This window comes from Lactuca serriola, chromosome 3, assembly GCF_051521515.1.
Source record: "Lactuca serriola cultivar US96UC23 chromosome 3, Lser_US96UC23_V15, whole genome shotgun sequence".
Lineage (NCBI taxonomy): Eukaryota > Viridiplantae > Streptophyta > Magnoliopsida > Asterales > Asteraceae > Lactuca > Lactuca serriola.
The window spans coordinates 128,230,673-128,245,756 of NC_136410.1; the positions used below are offsets into that span (position 1 = coordinate 128,230,673).

General features: G+C 33.0%; 1 non-coding gene across 1 annotated transcript; it reads left to right on the plus strand.

The window, feature by feature from the left end:
- Positions 1–334: 334 nt before the first annotated feature.
- Positions 335–441, plus strand: LOC145096410 (small nucleolar RNA R71). Its single transcript, XR_013703818.1, has one exon. It is a non-coding gene; the product is annotated as a small nucleolar RNA R71 (small nucleolar RNA).
- Positions 442–15,084: the final 14,643 nt, after the last annotated feature.

Below are 15,084 nucleotides of genomic sequence, written 5' to 3' on the forward strand. Positions count from 1 at the left end.
GTCAAGGTCATAATCTTCAGTAAGGTGAGGCCCTCTATAGTTTTCACATCCCACTCTAATGGCATGGATAGATTGATCCATGTTAGTCATTCTTCGGTCCATGCTTTCCAATTTTGCCATCTTTGCTGCCATGTCATCAGTAATAGAGTTCACTGCCCCTCGAGTTAAGTCATTCTTTGGGTTATGATATTCTCTAGAATGTTTAGAGAATTCTTTAATTACTTTTTTTATCACCGGGGTTGGCTTCTTTGTGAGAGGTCCATGCGAATCAAGGAGGTGCCTAGTTGTTAAATTGACTCCATCATAGAAAATGGAGACTTCTTGTTGACTGTTTAGATCATGATGTGGGTGGTTCCTTAGTAGGACCTTGTAACTCTCCCACGCCTCATAAAGTGACTCTCTAAATTTTTGTTCAAAATTGGCTATGGCTTTCTTCAACTTGGCTATATTTGAGGGAGGGCAAAATTGGTCTATAAATTCTTCATTCATTTTAGCCCAAGTGGTGATGAACCCTGGAGGGAGTGATTTCAACCAATCTTCCGTGGCCCCCTTAAATGTGATTGGTAGCATACGAAGTAAAACAGTGTTGCGAGGTACATTAGGAACATTGAAGTAGTCGACTACGTCGTTGACCTCGTCTAGATGCTTGTATGCATCTTTGTGATCCTTCCCAAAGAATGGGATTTCCTTAAGTTGAGCAAGTATGTGCCATTTAAGTTCAAAGGTGGCAGTTGCAGGAATTGTGGGTTGCACGAGTCCTGGGCTGGTATCGTCACGTATTCTTTTCTTCCATTCGCCCATGGGAACTTCATCTATATTAGCCATGGTGGTTGCGGGTTCTCCTTCAAAGTCGCTTTCTTCTTTGAATTCAGTTTCTTCCTTTTCGTTCGTACTCGGTATCCTCCTCCTTCGGGTCTTCATCTGCAACTGAAGAGATGCTGGATTCTCCCACTTTCTTGCCCTTTTCTTACTAAAAATAGATTTGAGATTCTTCAATGGCGAATTCTTCGATGTTGCGGTTTCTCTTATAGTTTTGCCTTTGTTTTTCCTCAAAGTTGTTTCTGGGTCTTTAAGTGGTGGAATAAAAGGTGTACCTCCTCCTATGTTCATAAACATACTGCAATCAAAACAGAAAACACGCGTAAAAAGAACAAAATTAACTAAAAACGAAACTATGCATTCAGCGATGGACTCGTCGAGTCTATTCGTAGGGACTCGACGAGTTCACTGCCAAAACAGAAAAAATAAATAAATAAATAAAATAAACAAATTTAATAAAGGCTAAAAACTAAAAAAATCAATCCTAATATTAAATTTACTAAAAGCAATAACTTTGTGTAAGAAAAATCTCACACAAAGGATCGATAACACTAGTAATCAAATTAAATTTTAGAACCACTCCCCGACAACGGTGCCAAAAACTTGATGCGTGTGAAACTAACTAGTTTTATTCCTACTTTTTAATTTAAATTAGACACACAAAAGGCAGTGTACCTGTCTGTTGGTGGTATAGTTAAGCAAGCAGGGTATCGAACTCAAGGAATGGTAATTAATCTAACTACTAGAATTATCTAAAGAAAAAAAATAGTACAGTAGAAGGATTTTTTCAGTTTTACAAGACTAGAAACTTAACTAACACTTAAACTAAGCAACTAACAGCTAATCAAGCAAAAATATACCAAATTCAATAGTAAAAGAGGCTTCTATTTAGGTTTGAATCATTTGATCCTATGGTTGGTTTTATGGTAAATGCAAGGGATTATTTTTTCTTTGGCTACCGATTAAGGTGATTAGGTTCACGTTCATTATTACCAGTCCTTAGAAAATAGATTAATTCAAGCAGTGGCCAGTTGTCTAAATTAATGAATTTCCTAGTTTATTAATTCGAGTTAAGTAGGACTTATAGTGGTTAATTAAATTGGTCGTTCAATTAACCTCTTGTTGATGGTTCGTCACACTTGCTCACACATTAATTTATCTATTTTCTAGTTAACCCTAGTTTCACATTCGCTATTCCTAGACATATATCAATGTTCCCACATAAATCATACGAAATTAGCAATTAAGAGATGTTCATAAAACTTAATATGCTGGTTAATTAACTGAAAATAGTTGTAATTAACATATAAGGTTCTTTAACAAGCTTAACAAAACAACATCACAAAATTTAAATTAATCCTAACCATAAAATCAATCCATATTCACAAAATCATCTACCCTAAATAGAAGACAAGGGTTTTAGTTCATAATTACAGCAAAAACACACTCAAAAACGAAATCCATTGGTTTAAACATGGTTCAATCAAAATTTTAAATAAGAGTAACTAGAATTTGCCTTAATCCTCCTCAAAATCGAACGTAGGGTCAATTCTTCACTTTCCAAAGCTTCCAGCGTGTTCTCAATCGAAGCTTGACCTCCAAGGGTTCCATAGAAGTCCTTTGTTTCAGGCAGGAATGTCATATTTATAGACTTCTGGAAACAGGGTTGACTCGCCGAGTCCAGGGATCGACTCGTCGAGTCCTTCATTAAAAATCCGTGTAGGGAAAGGACTTGTATGTCTTCGAGAACATTCGATCTGACTCGTCGAGTCGGGGTATTGACTTGCCGAGTTCTTCTTGTTTTTTACTCTTTTTTCTTATTTTATCCATTTCCGAGCTACCTATTGCTAATCCCGCTCCTTTTTGCTCCCGTGCATGTCTTTTAGCTGAAAATACAATTTAAACGTGATTAAGCATCTTTTGTTCCATATTTGCAATAAAATAGTCAAAAGGTATTAATATTTTATACAAAATATATGACTAAATATGCACATATCATGTGGCTTGTAGTTTTGGCCTTTAAGAACTTAGCACTCCAAGTGTGATGCCTAAAACGGTTCACAACACACCCTTGAACAATTGGATGACTTGAGAGAGAGAGATTACAAGGTACACAAACTGGTTATGAACTCCAAGAACACTTGTTGTGACCGATTTTATCCATGGCGTTATATATATATATATATATATATATATATATATATATATATATATATATATAGGAATCTAAGAGTCATGGGTAAACCCTAATCTATACTCTTTGGGTTATGATCTATATTCCATGTGGGAAACTCTTCATGGAAACTTACATAAGCTTAGCCCATTGTAAGTCCCTAATCTGCCCGTGTATCAGTCAGATACGTTTGATGGTGCGGAATCCCAATCAAACGGATGATGTCAGATCAAATCAGAAGAGAAGGAGAAGGAGAATATTATGAATCTTGAATGTATTAATAATATGAATTAAGTTCCTTACACAAGATTCACCCACACAAACGTTCCTTTCTCTCTTCTCTGGCCGTAAACTCCTTAGGGTTCATCTATCAGTTCCTTTCACCCTAACACCTATATTTATACTTGAATATGGGCCGGACACACATGGGCCGTAAATGAGTTTACGGCCGTAAACTCAGCCGTAAACATGGCCATAAATTCATAAATATTACAGAAAAAATACAATTGCCCAGAAAAGTAAAGTATAAACCATATTTTGACCCAACAATCTCCCCCTTGGTTTATAGCTTTCTTTTCTTAATTGACCCAACAAGCTCCCCCTAAAAGTAGCTGACTCTTCTTGTTAATCTTCAATGGGAGCTTTGGCTTGAGCTTTAACCTTCGATTTCTTCACAGCATCAGGATGAACATATGAATCTTCAATGAATGACTTCATCTTGAGCACTTGAGGTTTTCTTCAGAATTTAGCATTGAACGCACATTGGGTGAGGAGGTTTTACGTACTGATTCTTGAAAGATAGTGCTTTCAGCTTGAGAATCTTCAGAAATAAACATCAGAGAGAACAAATCTTCTGGATCACTTTAGCAGGTACAACGATAGCAGCTGACTGATTGAGGAGGCTTTAATGCAATCCGTAACATAATCTTCAATTGCAGCTTCACCTAGCTTCTGGGGTTGAAGGATTGAATGTTGAAAGAATAGTCTTCATTTCTTGCTCCTTCGAATGAGAATTCTTCGATGCTCACGGACGAGGCTTTGGCTCAAAAATCTTGAACACAAACTCCATGAGTCTTATCTATACCTGAAATCACTTTTCAAGACAAAAACAAAACTAAAAGAAAACTTAGCACACAAATTAAAATAGAAACAAAAAAATTTTTGGATTTTTGATTTTTGTGAACAAGAAATAAAACAGAAATAACACTATTTTTGGATTTTTAATTTTTTTGATTTTTTTTTGATTTTTGATTTTTTTTGTTTTTTTTATTTTCATTATTTTTAATTTTTAATTCTCCCTTAATATTTAAATTAGAAGAAACTATGACAAATTTAACAAAAATAAAAATGATATCTAACTTTAAGAGTGATTTGGGATCAAAGTTTTTAGACAGCCTTTATCCACTTCTCGGTACCTTTCATATTCACATCTTTGTCTGGTCGATCGTCGGTATTGTTGTCCACTTAAACACGAAAAATTGTGACAAATTTAGGACATACTATTTGTTACAAGACAAGGTGAACTTAAGTTCCTAAAAATTATATCTTATCCTAATTCCTTAGATGCTATATCTTAAGGACCATTCATCTGACGACGACCAGGGATATTGTTGTCCACCTAAATTGAGCAGCGAGATCTACAGACAATCTGTATGAGTTTAATTTTAAGTGTACTGGAACGTGTTTCCCGCTTCCTGATATGCCCCAGCCATCAAGAACTTCCAGAGTACTCCTTACACCGGGTGAGCAGACAACCATTCAGAGAGAGAAGAGATTCAGAATTCTATTGCTAACTACTTCAGAGGGGTTGAGAAGAAGAAGGTTGCATATGCTGTGTACCAGGTCAGATTAGAAGTCGCGCAAAGGAGACAACATATGGCTAACAGATGAGAAGTATTTCACACATATATTTCACACACACACACACACACACACACACACACACATATATATATATATATATATATATATATATATATATATATATATATATATATCCTGCAGAGAAATAGAGTTGCATATGTTGTGTACCAGGTCGGATTAGAATTCGCGCAAAGGAGACAACATATGACTAACAGACGGAAAGAAAGAAAATGATATTCTACAGACCTAATTTATCAGAATTTACCAGTCGCCCCATCCAACCGGAATTAAGGACAGAATCCGCACATCGAGGAAAAGTTAAACCACGGTTCCAAGTACGGGTTCAATTAATGTGACGACTAGATTCCCATATATATCTCCCTGCTCAACCTATCCGAGCGTCGTATTGTCAGGCTGAACGGATCTAACTAGGTCAAGATTTGTCAAGTTTATAAATTTCCTAAGTTCAACTCTGCCTAGTCAAGTCCATTTAGAATCTTTCGTGCCTACCGACGCATCAAGTCAGAGCATAGACCCTTCAACTTCGGGTACGTTACGCAGACTCAGGTTGCCTGTTATCACTTGATAATATCACTTCCCAAAACATCTCCCTCAAACACAGACTCATAACCAATATATTTTTTTATTTTCTGATTTTCTGATGTTTTTGGATTTTTTTTTAAATTTTCTAATTTTTGTTTTGTTTTTATTTCTCCCCCTAAATTTGTGCATAGGAGAGAAACGAAAGTAAATGCACAAATTTAAACTAACCTAAAACAAAAATCAGTCTTTAAAGCGAATCAGCTTAAGAAAAACTCAGGAGTATAGAGAAGAAAACGCAAATCGTAAGTCACCGATTGAATTGGCATCCAGAAGGTCTGAGAACAGCATGCATAAACTCAGAATAGATCCGAAAATTCTTCATGTCATTAAGCACAAACCCCATGTGTGATCTCTTCCTTTCTTCCTTTCCCGCAAAAGGACACATACTCTCAACAAAGTTCTGAATGTTGTACAGTTGAGAGATGTCTCCTATCATGTGCCTGCAACAGCCACTACCAACAAACTGAAGTATGATGATATGCCTCCATAGCTGCTCCGACACAGAGCGGGATTAATTGGTCTTTGGAACCCAGTCCATTTTGAAACTGGGGCGACCTTTGTCATCCTTGCACGATACTCTCTCCCATGACATATCCTGCTTATCACAAACAGAAGATGTAGAAACGTTAGAAGCATTAGGAGATTTTGGAGTTTTCACCTTTGGTACCCATCTATATTCGGGTTTAACCCATCTCTTGTTCGATCCGATGGGTGCGTCGGCACTTGATTTGGAACTTGAAGTCGATTGTCGAGATGACTTTGACCTAACCGGTCTTGGCTTCACTGGAGCATCTCTTGGATTGGACGTCTTGGCCGACGTTCCCTCCTTGTCCTTGGGATTCGGATTCTTGGCCTTGGGAGTTGGATGCTTGGCCTTGGAAGTTTGATTCTTGGCCTTCTGCGCGTTCCAGTCACCATTGTCTGAGCGTGACCTGGAAGGGTTTCTTTTGAAGCATCTCCCACTTGGCGCGTTTTTCCATCCTTGTGCGTATTAGGGAACATACGCACGATTAGGACAGTTTCGGGCAATGTGACCAGGTGTTCCACAGTGAAAACAAGTCTTTTTCTTCACTAGGAAATTGTTTCTTCCTACCCCTGGTGGCGTATCCTTGCCTCGTTTCTTGTTGTTCCCACATGCACACTTGCCACAAGAACTCTGTTGCATTGGAATTGGTGGCCTGTATTTTTCAACTGCTGGTTGATCAGAAGCAGTTGAGTTCGAAGCAACAGATTCAGAGTTCAAGGAGTCATCGGTTTGTTCAATAGTGTTCTCCTTGTTCTCATCTTCTGCTACTTTACCTGCACATGTAACAGAAACATCAATATTTTCAACATTAATAACTCCTCCTGACACAAATCCAACAGGTTTTCCGTATTTAAGATGTGCCTCCCTGTCAATTTCTTCTTATTTCATAGGGATGGATGTGTAGTTATGATTGTAAGGAGGAGGTACACTATCATACCCTAGACCCTTGTTTTGATTCCTTTTAAACTGCATGTTTTGGTCTATCATATTTGCAACCACCTCACTTGAGAAATCATATTTTCTAACATCAAGTTTGGCAGTTTCAAACTTTCCTTTCAAAGATTCAACTTCAGCCACTAGCTCAGCATTTTGTTTGACTACATAATCATAGTTTTCACATTTGTTACTGTAGTCTTCCTGAAGTTTCCTAAAGTCCTTGGTTTTAGCTTCTAATTCAGCCTTCAAGGGTTTCTGTCCTTTCCTGAGTTGATATCCTTCATATCTCAGGTCCTCAACTTCTCTTTTAAATAAATCAATTTGATCCCTGAGAAATTTAATCGTATCTTCACATGATTGAGAACATGAAACTTCACATGAATGAGAACATGACACTTCATTGACCGGAAGGTTTACAGAACTCTTTAAAGCATCAAGCTCTTCAATTACTTCAGCCGTAAACATAGCCATAAATTCATAAATATTACAGAAAAAATACAATTGCCCACAAAAGTAAAGTATAAACCATATTTTGACCCAACACCCATCATGGATCAATAGCCAAAACCATATATATATTATTGATTTACATAATCAATCCCCATAAATTTAATTAGTCTATTTTGATCAATACTAATTAAATAATATGATTTCATATTAATATATTAGAACTTATAATATATTAATAAATCATAAATAACCTCTTACTCAAATACCCATCCTTAAATTGTCCTGGTGATATGCAACCCGAAATGGACCATGCTACTTCCGGGTCAAGTACATATCAATTATAGTTATGAGCTTAGACACCTAATCGAACATATGTAAATGTTGATATTTTAGCTATATGTGGATTTACGTGAAGACAATGGGAGGATCCCATGGCACATGATAATACCATGAGAGGAGCCTATGGCTCGGGGTTACAAGACCATAAGGGTAGCTCACGACATTCCAAATGAAGACCATGGAGGGAGTCCATGTCAAACTTATATGTATATATGTGTGCATGGTATCTTGTGATTATATGATGAGTGTGTTTTGGGCAACTCACTAAGCTTGTGCTTACAGTTTTATTGAATGTTTCAGGTAATTCTAGAGATAAGGGCAAGGGCCTGACTTCATGGCGCAACGTGCATTCTCCAGTGTTTTCACATTTAATTTTTATATACTCTGAATTTTAAATACTATGGCTATGTAATGGAATTTTTTTGACACATTGTGGTTGATATTTGTCAAATTAAAAGTTAAAATTTTCTGTAAAATTTGGGTTGTTACATGATCTAATTATTAATTGGTGGTTATTTTGTGATAGCGTGGTGATTTTAGTGTGCCAGCAGCCAGAGATCTTTCCATGATATTCAGCAGTGCGAGGTGAGTTTCCTCACCATGTTTAGCGGGGCCTAAGGCTCCAATGCCAGCCCATGATCAATTATGCTATAATACTAGATGTCTGTGTGACTCTTATATGTGTATGTACTTGTATGCTTCCTGGGCGGGGCCCGATTGTTACTCTATATGCTATTATCTTTTATGCTTCTAAGATTTGTATGCGGGTGGGGCCCGTTATGCGAGTTTGAGCGGGGCCTGTTATACTCAGTAAATAAAAAAGTAAAAAAAAAAAATCATTGTTTTTTCGAAATATAAGTGAAATATTCTAATAGAATATTACATTGTAAATAATCAAATCGAGTTTTTAAAATGTTAAAATATTCTAATATTCTACTAAAATTGATAGATATGTAAAATATTCTAATATTCTACTTGAATTCTTAGATTTATTAGAATATTCTAATATTCTATTAAATTTTTTTGAATATTTATAGTTTAATATTCTAATAGAATATTCTAACATTCTCAAAATTCGATTTGAAAATTTTCATTTATTTTACATTTTAAAAATTATTGTTTTTTAATCTCCAAAATGAATAGCTAAGATTGCGTCTCCATTTCTCACAAAATATGATGGTCTCACATAAACCTAACTATGTATGTATATATATATGGTGAGGTTCAATAGAGAACCATAATTAACAACAAACCAATCGTGAGCGTCGGAAATCATAATGATCAATGGTAAAAGAAATAGATGTACAGTTTTAGATTGGACGCACACATACCGGATTATACCAAAAAATGCACCTCTTTACCAAAAAAAAACTCACATTTTTTTCGTTTAAAAGTTTTTTTATGCCACATTTTTTATCAAAAAAAAAAAAAAAAAAAAAAAAAAAAAAAAAAAAAAAAAAAAAACCCGAATATACCGTTGTTCTCGATTTTTCGTTCTCTTTCCATAGAGATCTATGTTGATATATAAAAAATAAACTTTTTTCGAAAAAAAACTCGTTTCATTTTGTTAGTTTTTTGAATATTTAAGTTTATTTTTATCAAAACAAAATTATACCAAAAATATTAGTTTTGTATACTCTATTAATAAACGTTAACATCGATTTAAAAAAAAAAAAAGGAAAAACAAACTCGAACAGTGTAGATTCACATTGTGAATCTAAACTGTAAATATTTCAATTTTTAACATTTACAATGTGAAAATGCTCGAACAGTTCAGATTTACATTGTGAATCTGACTTGCTATTATTAAAAATGGCAACGAGACGGATTTTGGTAATCATATCCCCATCCCCGAATATGAAAATCGATCCCATCATCGACCCGATTCCCAACGGGTACCTGTTTACCAAAATATTATCGAGTCTACGAGTATCCCAACAGGGTAACGGGGATCCCCGTTTAACATTCAAATTAAGAATAATTTTGATGCAATGAGAATACAAGACCATTAGACTTAGTGATGCAAGCATAAATTCATATCCAAAATAATTTTGATAATTTACAAAACCATTAAAAGTAGACGTGTTTGTTGTGATACATAAGTGGTTACTAGTGGCAAAAAACAATAAAGATGCCAGCATTCATAAATCATAATATCACTATTACTCTAAATACTATGAATAAAAAAATGTCAAAACACTAGCATTACAAATAAACAGGAAGCTATCTCAAGATATTATTTTTAAATTTTCACAACAAAGAAGATAACTCAAGGAAATATATATATATATATATATATATATATATATATATATATATATATATATATATATGAACGGTTTCACATAACGGGTTACGATTTCGTTTTCGGTTTCGGGTAATCGGGACAGGTATTTTGTTTACCATCCCTGTAACCAAACCCGCAAAAAAAAAAATTAAAAGCATACCAAACCCGTTCCTGGCCCCGATATATCGACCCAAAACCCGATCCTAATATGTTAGTTTTCGGTTTTTACCATCGGGTTAGGTTTACTTTGTCATCCCTAACTATTATGTACACTATGAATATGAGAAGCTTTAAAAAAAAACATCAATCAGTGTAGATTCACACTGTGAATCTAAACTGTAAATATTTCAATTTTTAACATTCACAATGTGATAAATCTCCAATGAGTTTAGATTCACACTGTGAATCTGACTTACTATTATGCACACTATGAATCTGAGAAGGTTCACAATGTGAATCTGAACAGGTTCACAATATGAATCTAAACAGGTTCACAATGTGAATCTAAACTGAAATATCGTTTTTCTTACATGAATATGAATCTATGTTTAAAAAGTACAAAAAACATGAATTTTAATATATTTATTAATTTTTTGGGATAATGACTTAAAAAGGTAATATATTATTCGATTTGTACACATTTGGTCACTGAGTTTTTTTCGTCCACATTTACCCCTTCAACTTGTTAAACTATACACATTCAGTCCTTATGACCGGTTATTCCAGGTTAGTTGGGAAAAACAACTTAATAACGTAATATATTTCTCATTTTATGCACATTTAGTCCTTAATATTTTTGTACATATTTAGTCCTTAATATATTTTTTTTCAAAATAAGTCATTTTTGTTTTTGTACACATTCAGTACTTATGGATGTTTTCTTTATGTTTGTCTCACGACATCTTATGTGGGATAATCGTTGATAAAGTGTGTGAGGTTGTTGATGTTTATGTGTAATGTCTCATTTTCACAACAAAAAAATTTCACTTTAAATAAGGCAAAACTCCTAAATATAAATCTATTATTAAGAAAAAACATTTATTCCAAAATATGTTTATAGAAAATCAGAGTAATATAAGTAACGTAGAATCCTCAATATTGTTGATGAGTGTGTACAGCCATGCATTCTTTTTCCCACGACCAACAATAGAACTTGAAAACATAGACAACTGGGTAAGGATAAAGTTTAGTGAGTTTCCCCCAAAATACCCGATACAACAAACGTATTATCATGCATAACGGACTCACACTCATCAGACTGGAATACCTTGGCCCAATCAGTCATCAGACTGGAACGCCAACATACAATAGGTTCAATCAGTCATCAGACTGGAATACCCAGTGTTTGTTGGCATACCGCCTTAACCCAACCGCTCTTCTCGAGTCTCCGTGCCTATAGCTTATAGTCGGTCCGCACCAGGTATCTCGGCCTACAACATATAGCAAGACCACCTCAACTTATCCAACCACCATATGACTATTCCACATAAGATGTCGTGAAAAAAACCTAAAAAAAATCATTCATAAGTTCTAAATGAATACGAAAACAAACATGACTTATTTTGAAAAATATATATATATATATATATATATATATATATATATATATATATATATATATATATATATATATATTAAGGACTAAATGTGTACAAAGTGAAAAATATATTACCCTATTAAGTCATTTTTACCGGCTAATCTGGAGTGCCGGTCATAAAGATTAAATGTGTACAGTTTAACGAATTGAAGGGGTAAATGTGGACGAAAAAAAATTCAATGACTAAATGTGTACAAATCGAAAAATATATTACCCTTTTAACTCATTATCCCTAATTTTTTTCTATAAAAAAATAGACCTGAACTTTTCAACAAAAAGAATGAAGTGAGTTTTTTTCGAAAAAAAAAAGTTCGTTTTTTGTATATATCATCATTGATCTCTTTGGAAAGAGGACGAAAAATCGTGAATGGTATACTCGGTTTTTTTTTGATAAAAAATGGCCTAAAAAAATTTTAAACGAAAAAAAAAATGAGTTTTGTTATAATCTGATACATGTGCGTTCATCGTAAAAGTATACAACCCTTCCTTTTTCCGTTGAACGCTTTAAATTTCGACGCTTTAGATTGGTTATTTGATTCGTTGATTAATAATGGTTTGTATTGAATTTTTCCATATATATATATATATATATATATATATATATATATATATATATATATATATATATATATATATATATATATATATATATATATAATAAACAGGACTACAATACATTAAAATAATAAGAATTAAAATAAGTTGTTTCAATACATGCAAGACTTCTACGGTGCATGCGGTGGTTGAAAGAAATTGAAAAATTATTGAGATTTTGATAAACAAGCAAGTACATATAAAATAGGGGATAAGCGAATACTAATCGAAATTTTCTATGATAAGAATTATCAGGACTTTTCAAATATGGGTATGAAAATAGATAGAAAAAAAAAATATCTTAAACTATTAATTTAGTTGATGATAAAGTTATCGAAAAACTCATATTCAAAAGGCTGTGACACAAAACCCACCTATTGTTCTTTTATTTTGAAATTATATAATCAACGAGAACCTATGCGATTCCTTAATGTACGTGAAGGTGGGTTTGAATAAATCTCTCTGCCACCTATAATTATTAGTAATAGTAAAATGGATTAGCAGAATCTCTCTCGTTAACCTAAACCTTGATCCATTCACCACTTTAAACGTTCTATGATTCTATCATATAAATCGGGTGTTACCCTACATTATTTAGTATATCCCCTTAACACAACTACTAAAAAAACAAACAGTAAATAATAATAATAACAATAAAAAAAATAATAATGTCAAATAAAACTATAAAAACAAATCAAATAAAAAACTTAAAATACACAACAATAAAACAAAAGATTAATTCACGAGTACAAGAACAAATTAGAGTGCACATAGATTTACCTTTTGATGCATATATATATATATATATATATATATATATATATATAGAGAGAGAGAGAGAGAGAGAGAGAGAGAGATAAGTTTAATTATAGTTTCAGCTCTTATTATTCATAAATAATAAAAATACATAAGATTTTTTCTACAACTCATTTGTTATTCATAAGATTATGTAAAGTCTGATTTATTTTTACTCACTTATAAATAATGATAGGTGAAACTATAAAAAAAATTATTTTAACTTAAAACTATATCAATGTGGATGCCTACTTATAGAAAATAAAAAAAATTTGAATTTTGATATATTTAAAATCAATTTTCGATGAAAATAACTCCTTAAAAATAAAAAAATGAAAAAAAAAACTATGTTGTTTTTTATATATCAAAGTAATAATTATCATAGTTTAAGAACACATGTTGTTGGAAAACACACGTGTATTCATTTCTCATTTCCGTCGTAACGATAGAGGCTTTTACGGCAAAAATAAATGAGTGGCTGAGAATGATTCTCTCATTGTCAACATTTTTTATTTTCTCAATTGAATTTACCTCTCTCTCTCTCTCTCTATATATATATATATATATATATATATATATATATATATATATATATATATATATATATATATATATATATATATATATAAGGTGAGTTCAATTGAGAAAATTAAAATGGTTAAGAATGGGGGAACCATTCTCAGTCAATCATTTATCTAACATGTAAACCTTTAAAAAAACATACGTATAGTTTTTTATTATGGGTATATTTGTAAATTATCAATTTTTTTATTTACCTTTTTGTTCTTCATCTTCATTTTCCGATTTAATCTTGTTTGAATTGGATATAGAGGAATTCATTATCAAGAAATTTTTTTTATATAATTCATTAGCAATTACACGTATTTATTGCATTTATCTTCAAGTTTTGCATTTGTATTGCAGTTTTCATCTTCATATTCAATTTCCGATTTCATCAGATCTTTATATCGTTTGAATCGGATATATTGGAATTCATTATCAATATTTTTTCTTTATATAATTCGGTTGGAATTACACGTATTCTTCGCATTTATCGTGAAGTTTCGCATCTGTATTACAATTGTTTCATTAGATTTTTGTTCTGTAGTTTGAGATCTCTATTTCAATTTTATAATCTGATCGGAGTTGATTTAATTTTCAATCAGATCGTTTTTACACTCTGAAATGAGAGAAGTTGCTTAATCGATCAGGTTTTATATGATCTTTATTGCAATTGCATCATCTGATCGGAGATATATTCATAATTAATCAGGTTTTCATATTTACGACTTTTTTGTGTTTTTTGTTTTAATTTTGTTGTCGTTTAGTTTCTATTTTATTTTATCATGATTTTCATCGATATTAAGATTGTTTTTGTTGTTTTTGTTGGATTGGGTGTCTAAGCCCATAATTATAATTGGTATGTACTTGATTTGATAGTAGCATGGTCCTTTTGGGTTGCCTTCACTCATTCAACTTGACAGGATGACTAGTGAAGAGAGTAGAATTTATTACTTGAAATAAAAAATTGGTACTCAAAATGATTTTATTAATATATTACAAGATTAATATATTATTTGGAAATCATATTATTAATTAGTAGTTAATCAGAAATTAGTCTGAGATTAATTTTGGGATTAAAGGAACTGATTAATAATGAAGGAGCTGTTTTGCAAATCATTGATAGTTGTGAAACTGGGGTTAAGGACTCCCTGGAAAGGAGTGGACGAAATTTATAGGGTGGCCCTATAAGATTTTGTCCAAGGGCTTCCTTAAGGAGCTCCATGGGTTGCCTAGGGTTTTGGATAGGAATTAGGGTTTCCTTATTCAAGTCCAGCTTTAAGATTAAGCAACCTAGCCCTATATAACCCCCCCCCCCCCCCCTAAGTCATTAGAATTTCGGCCGAAGCAAGTATTCATAACCCGAGCCAATTTTTAAGTGTATCTGTCCTCTCATCCTGCTACATAGAGTGTTTGTGAGCCATTAGAGTTGCATTATTTTAGTCACTAAGCTTTCGAGAGTCAAGGATCTTCAAGATTGTCTTGTTATTACTACATAACAAGTTAGGTAATCTTCTAACCCTAATTTCTTTATGAATTTC